This window comes from Arachis ipaensis, chromosome B08 (genome assembly GCF_000816755.2).
Source record: "Arachis ipaensis cultivar K30076 chromosome B08, Araip1.1, whole genome shotgun sequence".
NCBI classification, from domain to species: Eukaryota; Viridiplantae; Streptophyta; class Magnoliopsida; order Fabales; family Fabaceae; genus Arachis; species Arachis ipaensis.
Genome location: NC_029792.2, coordinates 118,397,144 through 118,406,578, shown reverse-complemented (window position 1 = coordinate 118,406,578; position 9,435 = coordinate 118,397,144). Strand labels below are relative to the sequence as shown.

The following is a 9,435-nucleotide window of genomic DNA, read 5'->3' as shown; positions in this document are numbered from 1 at the left end:
ATTTACATTTGGTTATAAATGTTAAACGGAGTAAATTTTTCATGGTTATAAAATTTATTTGAATTATTCATTGTCAATATTACCAGCGCCTCAATCTTTTATGATAAAAAATGACTATTTACTCGTAAAAGTAAATACGAAAACTTTCTATACCGTAGCTGTACAATGATTGGACAAGAAATCAAGAATGGTTCTTCATCTAGCATTATTGATTTTGTAATAGCCACGTGCTAACGGAATTATCTATTTATATTTATACACCAAATTGCATATGGTCTACTGCAACATTTCTTAAGTTCGTAAACATTTTAAAGAGATGGTTATATATACTTTAGTTTTTCTTTTCTGTGATTTTAAAATTAAATAAAATTTTGTTTGATATCACAACCACACAAATAAAATTTGATCAACCTAGAAATGATCACATTTTATCTATATAACATTTGTTATGTTGATATTTTTCCTCAATTAGCACATTTCGGCAGCATTAATGCGTTATATGTATACCCAACTTACAAGTCACGTCAACAAATAAAATTTTAAGTGAAAATCCATTTAGTATAGATGATTAAGTTTGCATAAACCTAAACTAACCAAGTTATAAAATTGATCACATCAGCTTTCTCAAGAAACAACCATGAGCAAGAGAGCACCATTCCGGAGGATGAAAAATTTTCCTTACCAAACTGATTCTCGTAGAAAACAACGGTGTCTCAAAAAGTTATCAAATCCTACGTCATTAAACAAGGAAACTAAATTTGGTGCAGACATTCTTCAAGAATGTTGTTGACTTGTTTCCCTTTCTTGCCTCAACTTCTACAAACATAGCTACAGAAACAGGGCAAATTTGGTTTTGCCCTCCAAGATTGATGATTGGGCATTAGATTCCTCCCTCAAAGAAACTTTGGTTGCATCACGAAATTTTTATAGTCCAATCATCGGTGACACGGACATTAGGCTTGCGAATGGTGATTACTGCTGGTGAGTTTTTCCTTTGAACCCAAAATGGGGTGAGTTCAATATCAAGTTATCAACCTTCTGATTTGAAGGTTCAACCAGAGCATTCTTTGAACCAGAAGCATGTCCTAACAGAATAATCCTCTCAATAACAGTGTTTACCGGATACCGAGCATTGCCATTGGAAGCAGGTGCGAGGTCTAAAGATGTAAGCTTGCCATCTTTGAAAATGAAACGCCTGTGGATATAGGCACCTTGCAGAAAATTAAAGCTGCTGCCATCATCAATGTATAGTTCACCTTCGGCTGCTTGAGAACTATTTACAGCTATTACCTGTCGGACAACATCAGAAATTTTATCATGATAAGAGTTGCAATCTATTTTACATTAAACTCATTCAAATATTCCACAGCAAAATTTTCTCACAATGGCAATATGGCATACAATGTTCAAAGTGTTCCTGTTGAATAGAAAAACAATAGTCCAAGACCAAGTATAAGCATTCAAGCATATTAACAAGAATTGCAGAAAGTCAGCATGAATACATACCAGAGTATAAGGATCATTTGTCATCTGAGTGGAACTTCTCCTAAATCGGTCTTTCCTTGTTATAATGGTTCCAGCTCTCATGAAGACAGCAATGCTCTCTTCTGTAACAGCCAACTTGTGTGTCGCCCCTCCCTTGTATATATTTCCGGTTCTAAAGTTCTTTTCCGGGCAAATACACTTAAGTTTGTTTAGCTCGCTGCCATCCATAAGCATTGTAAAATCTTCAGTCGGGAACCACAAAAATGAAGGAAACAAATGATTTTACTGAAAAACTAACTAAAGCACCTCAGTGTATATCCCCTGCACTAATAGACTGTTTCCAATCATGAAAGCTTCATCATTGCTGAAGGTAGCTTCCTCAGATGGGAATTCCATCCACAATGGACGCATAACAGGAACACCAGTAGTGTTAGCCTCCCTGAATAATGTATAGTAATATGGAAGCAGTGCATATCGAACATGTATTGCATCCCGAATCAACTCTGTATTTCCTTCTCTGCATAACACTAGGATCACTATATCATAATGTTGACAAACAAAATTAATCAAATCAGAAATGTTGAGAAATTGTTTGTTTAAATTCTAGTAAGTGTTTAGGGTTTTAAACTCATTTTTCAAAAGAGCCTAATTAAGTTATTTATCCAAACTGGCCCTTAACACAATATCAGGCACAATTTGATAATCAAGACAATTGAATTATGACAAATTTAGGCAGTATTGCTACATATTAACTCCCTGCATGTTTGCATCACCCAGTTAGGAAGATCAGGAGAAGAAGCCAAATGGGAGTTGTTGTGAATTTTAGTGGACGTCTATTTATATTATACTGATTTGAAGTTTGACATACAATGTAGCTCCAATTCATTTACATCTAAAGTGGCATAGTACTTCTGTGGAGAACTTTATTTCTAGAGTACAGATAGCCTGATTTAATATATGCCCTTTTAGAAACAATTTTTAGTAATATTTCATTTCATGTGCTCCAATTCATTTATAAATCTAAAGTGACATAATATTTTTGTAGTCACTTCCCCCAAAAAAAAAAATAAATAAATAAATCAGTCACTTCACTTCAATAGGTTATTGCATGATTTAATATGAATTTCACTCATTTTCAGCAGTGGATGGCTTGTAATCAAAGAAAAGTAAGGCTGCTGACTAATTACCAAAAGAAAAGGATTTATTTTACTTAAGAAAAAGAAAGTCTTAAAGTAAAGCAATCTTACCCAAACAACCATGGTTCTCGTCTTTTGGTATCATGATGGGCATGGGCCCTAAAGAAAGGATAGAAAGCTCCTAGCTGATACCACCGAACCAATAATTCAGGCTCAGGATTCCCAAAAAAGCCACCAACATCAGCACCTATGTAACATACATGAGATATGATCATTTGAATGACATATTGTGCTAATATCTAATACTGAGAATAAATATCCGAGATAAATAGAAATAATTAATACTTCATGAGAAGGATGGTACCAACCAGAGAATGACACCCCAGTAAGACCAAGGGTCAAAACCATTGGAACAGAAACTCTTAGGTGATCCCACTCGGCAGTGTTGTCCCCAGTCCAAATTGCTCCGTACATTTGAGTTCCAGCAAATAATGCTCTCGACAGAACAAATGGCCTCTCTTTCCCATCACCACGTTTTACCAGCCCTTCAGATGTTGCCATGTGGAAGTAGTATCCATAGGCATTGTGCACCTCACGATGCTCCACACCTCCGATGTGTAAAGCATCTCTAAGCATTGTCACCTGGATACAAAGCAACCAACCACATCTTTGATTTGCATATCTCCAAGAGGACATTATAAGTTTAAAATCTCAATAGACATGTCATAAAAGAACAGTGGAGCAGGAAATATGGATTACATGGAACCCATAGATCCATGCTCTACTTTTCAAATGACATAAAACCTTAAAGAATTATAAATAGACATGAGAAATGAACAATCATAGGTACTTGTATAAGATAGCAGAACCAGTTAGACCACATTGTTGGATATCTCAGAATCAAATTTTAGCCCCAATATTATCCTATATATTGTTTGACTCCTCAATCACCAAGGGATATTTAGTTTTTATTCTCCAGCCTCTTCCAGTTGAGGCAATTTGCTAAAGAAGCTACACTAACAGTTTATTGCCATAACAACAAATGATATGAAGCATCGGGGTGGCATAAAACGTGGGAAGAAGATATTGGCCTCTAATACTATTGAGTTGTGATAAATGCATATCATCTTTGTGGCCTTATAGAGATAACGTATGTTAGTCTATCCGTGCATGAACTATTTATAATCTTATTGAATTTCCTAGCATATAAGAGGAATGCCAGTCTTCTATTTAGAGGCTCATATGATCATTATTGCGTTGCTTAGATAACTATGATGAAATGGGTTTATTGATCAGTGGTTAGTTCCCTACAAATATATGAATTCTATTCCTTTTTCTAAATCCAAATGCATGAAATAATCAATGTGCCATGAAATACATTGCATAAGTACATCCAGGACATAATCAAAACCATGAAACCAAAATAGCAAGTATGCCCCTGAAATATCTCACATACCTCAGGGCCATTGAAGACCGAAGGCTCGTTCATGTGGTTCCATATATAGAGTGAAGGAGTTGAACCAACATAATTCTGATAAGAGAACTTATCACCCCACCAAGACCTACCCCCGGGCTCAACATATTGAGGTATGAAGATGAGCCAGGCCAGCACCATCCATCATAGTCATTGCCATTACAATCCTTAACATAATACCCCTTCTCAGTTGCCTCCTTGTGCAAAGGAAATGAATTGTCGCACTTAATATGAGGATCCACGATGGTAACCATGTGCCTGCCCTTCACAGCAATCTTCCTCTGCATCTCCTCAGGGTTAGGGAACAGCACATTGTCCCAAGTAAAATACTTCTTCCCATCAGTGTGCACAATGTCAAGCCACAACACATCATAAGGTATATCAAACTCATCAAACTTAGAATCCACATGCTCCACATCCTCCTCGTCCTTATAGTTCCACCTACACTGATGATAAGCTGTTGAAAACAATTGTGGCATCGCCGGCATCCCCGTTACACTTGTGTACTGCTTCAGCACATCCTTAGGGGTAGGACCAACGAAGAAAAACGCATCCACAACACCAGCCTCACTCATCCAAAGCGTATCAACCCGGTTCTTGGGCAGCTTCGAAATCCCATTCTCCGCATCCCAGCCCGATCCAAGAACATCGATTTGCATTTCAGCAGCATTCAACCAGAAAAAACCTGAACTCCCCCTCTGCTTCCCATGCGAAAGCATGAACGGAACTGATCCGTATAGGCCGAAAGGTGAATCATGAATGTACTCGAAAACATCCAAATTGAATAGCCTATATGGTTCAGATTCTTCCACGCCAGGCCCCTTCGTCGGCTTCAACGCGAGGCCCGTGGCATGCTCAGGGATTCCATACACAAAATCCGCGCCATGAAACGTGACGTCGAAGCTAATCGACTGAGGACCGTAAGGTCGCTTATCGTGGTGACTTCGGAAACTCTCTTCCCAATCGTCGCATTCGCCTTTCCCCTTCAATTGCTCGAAATCAAACAATCCGTGAGAGTTCATAGACACGACACGAGTGTTCCCATTCGATTTATCTCGGACAAAGACCTCGAAGGGATCGTGGCGGAGCACGGCGTCAAATCCATCAGAGACATAGACGACGGAGGAAGGAGAATCGTCACCGTCTAGGGTTTCCTGCGTGACGCGCTGGAGCCATAGCTTTGTGCTTTGAAACTCCGAAACGACGACGTCGGGGACGTGGAAGCGGGACTTGGGAGGGTTGAGGGAACGGTCCTCATCGATGGTTACGCGAACGACGCCGTTTTGGTATACGGAGAGAGAGAGGAGTAAAGGGTTTGTGTTTTGTTGGGTTTCTTCTTGTTTGGATTTAGCGACGAGTTTGGCAATGAGGTTTCCGTCAGAGATGGTGACGTCAGTGGCGATGAGAGGGGTGGAAGTGGATGAGGTTCGGGATCGGGCGCGTTTGCAGAAAGGGGTTTGGTGGCAGGTTCGGAACTCTTCTTTCTTCCAGGAATGGACGTGGTTGAAGCAGAGGAATTGGAAGAGGAGGAAGAAGAGAAGAGAGAGGGTTTGGGTCTTGTTCTTCATGTTCTTTGTTCAGATCATGGAAATGGAGCTATGGTCTTACACTCTTACATGAAGCTATGACTCAGTGTAACAGCATTCAGCAATCAACGTCTTCCTCACTCACTCTCACTCAGCAATGGCCTTGAGGGCATGTTTGTAATTTTCGTTTTCGGAAAGTAGTTTGGGTAGTTGTTGGCTTGCTTTACTTGCATATCCATCGAATACTTTCTCAGATGTTAGGTAAAAAATTAATATAAACTAAATTTTAGAGATAATTTTAAAAATATGTTAAAAATAATAAAATATTATAAAAATAATTTTTAAAATATGTTTAATTAAATTATTATGTAATAATTTTTAATTATCAACTTCATATAAAAACGAATATTAGTAAATCTTCAAAATTTTTCTATGCATAAAAATATCACTTGACTTTATCATATGTAATATGTAATGGTCATAAAAAAGAATAATAATATCACTTTTATATTTTACTAGCAGTTCAACAAGCACAAATAGTCGCTTTTCTATTATTTTGAAGAGATTAATTTTTATAATTTTATTTTTAAAATTATAAATTTAATAAATAATCTAAATATTAAGAACACATACATGTTATTATCTCATCGCCACTATTATATTACCTTGTTTTCCTTTTTCACTTTTTTTTCTCCTTCCACATTCTCTTCATCCTATCGTTATTAATTATCACCAAGTATCATCGTCGCAATTTTTACTCTTATCTATCACTTTGATTTATAACCATCTATTGTGTTAACTTTGATGAGTTGTTGAAGTTTTGCTAAAAGAATTAAGACATAAAGTATTTAAAATTTTTTCAAATTATCAAAATTTGATATCAGTAATCCTAAAAAACAATATCAAAATATATTATTTTCAACTAAAATAATTTAAAATAGTATATAATTGTAAGTTTTTTAACTAATAATTATAAATTTAAGTCGCAGTTTAATATAGTGCCTTGGGATAGAAGGTAACCATTGCTATCCACATTCGACTGCTATTTTATAAGTTTTATATTTATTTTATTGTGCACATAAATTAAACTATACTTTATTATTTGATTTTACATGTTTTGAAATAATACCATCATATTATAAGAATGGAATTAATTTTCATAATCTAATACGAATCTTCTTATTATTTTGTTCGTCATTTGAATATTATTTATAAAAAATAGTTACTTAAAGTGAAACACTATAAAGAGAAACATAAAATTTTTAGATTTTATGGTTCTAGTTTGCTTCTCAAACCTCACTTGATGTACTCAAATTTAATAATTTTGATGGTGGTGATTCTTTGTAATTAGTTAAAAAGTTTTAACTTTCTCTTTCTCTCTCTAGCTCTCCCTACGATCTTGAACAAACTTAATTTTGTTATTAAATAGATTTTTAAGTTTTGAATATTTTTAACTTCTTATGTAATAAGTATCTTTTAAATTATCTAATGCATAAAAAATTACAACTTTTCATGTATCTTGAAAATTAAAAATTAAAGTTAAATGATATTAATTTTTTTATTAAGTACAAAAATAAACATTAAGTCTAAATGATATTAGTTCTTTTATTAAGGCAGAGAAATTTCATGAAAAGATAATATTAAATCCCATGTTCTTATATATGAGAACATGTACCATTTATTATATTATATATAATCTTTATACCATATAACAAAAGGTGAAAATCTATATCTTCTTTTTGTTACTTTTTTTTGTTGTCCAAATTAGTTTGTATATTATCAACCTATTTCTATTATTTATGCAATTTTTTTTTCTTTTTGTTGTTATCCATTAATAAATGTTGAATTAACGACTTTGTTTATTATATTTTTTTTTAAATAAAAAGCTCAACACAATAAGGTGGAACATCAACGTCTCAATAGAAAAGTACTAAACAGATAAAATAAACTAATTCCTAATCATCTTTGACACAAACTATCAACAACCCAAAAGATCAAATATCACTTCACTCTTTGTAACTCTTAATCGACCTGTTAACTACTCCTGCAACACCTGATTCTTGGTTCCTAAAAATTCTGTCATTCCTTTTCAACCAAGTGCTCCAAATGATAACAATGAAACCAAACTCACCAATATTTTATTAATTTGATTGCACGATTGACCTCCTGAACCACGTAAACTTACGGTCATTCACCTCTATATCTACCAGTTTGATAATGTTGTTAACACACTAGTGCCTTTTCTTTCTTCCAACTGCACAACCTCATTGAAGACACTCATGTAGCAAAGAGGAACCTGACATATTTCCGATAAAAAACTCAACTCTTCCCACACAACAAGCTTCTCTTCCCTTGTATGCGCACCATACACCAAGCAAACAGCACAAATAAAAATTATTGTTTGTCAATTCCCCTTCTATACATAATCATATCTCTCCTTTGTAATAATTACTCAACCTAAACATCATAACATCTCACATTATTAATAAATCTCTAGAAGCACATTCCGATCCCACAAATTCCAAACTCACCGCATTATTACCCCAAAATTGCACTACATCAAACTTAGAAATCACCTCCTTCTTTGTCTCTATCAATCCTAACATATTTACATTATTTTTACGCTTAAATTTGTTACCATTTTCCACTTTCCAACACGCCCTAAACCCCTCATATTTCACGAACTAAAATCATTTAAAAACTTTATTACACACCTTATTTCGGTTTTTGGGGCGACACCTTCTTTCTTTCTCTTTTTGTTTTGCTTGCTTTCTTTTTTGTGCCAATACTTCATTCTGAGCTTGGAGAATAGCCATAATGTCCTCATCCTCGTCATATAAAATAGCTCCTGATTCGACAGCCAAATTCCAAGCAGCCTATTTTCAACCATATCTTTATCCCAACTTCCTTCGTGTTCATCTTGATTAGTTTCACCATCTGCATCATGCTCTGAGTCCTCCGAATCTTCCAAGTTCCTTACAGCCCCTTCATCATCCAACTCAGTTTCCTGCACCACTGTATTCTCATTCTCTAAATTTGAAACTTGCACTGCATCACCCCTCGTCAGACATATGCCAACATGCTGCTTACCACTCTCGTTCAAACTAGCGTGGATCTCATTAACTACACTTGGTGGAATATTTTTCTCCACTATGTTGTTAGAACAATTCTCCGCACCTCCGCCAATCTCTTTTCCGGCTTGATTCTGCTCGTTGGGTGCATAAGGGGCTTCACGCTCCTCCCTGCCCTCCACGCCATCAAGTTCAGCGTGGACATTATCACCTCCGCCACTAGCAGCTGACTTCCGCACTGCTCCTATATCTGCCTCGTCAGCGCTGTTCACCGTGGCATCAACCCATTCGCGAACTCCATGACCAGCCACGCCTCTCTCTTCATCGTCACCTACAACAGCCAGCAAGAAGGCCCTTTTAAAATGCACAATGACGTACTCTCCGTCGCACCACACAGCCATTTCGACGCCAACTGAACTTTTGTTCAACACCAAATCAACCCCTTCTTTCCATTTATCCCCATATTCCCAAGTGTCCGTTCTTTCAGAGATTGTTTCGTTACTGATTGTTTGAGATCCCATAAATTCCGCACTCACCATAACTGCCGGATACACTAATGTATTTATTTCGATTAGACTCAATAAATTACCAAAATTCAAACCTATTCTCTTGAACTACTTTTTGATTATATGGTTGAATTGTTTAACGGAAGATCTTTATACTCTAAAATTTTCAAAGTAAAAGAAAAATGCAATAAAATAAATTAGAAAACCTAATAAAATAAAATTATTTTTAAAATAGAA

The 9,435-nt window shown here is 35.7% G+C and overlaps 1 pseudogene; it reads right to left on the bottom strand.

The window, feature by feature from the left end:
- LOC107612735 lies at positions 527–5,808 on the bottom strand (annotated as a pseudogene).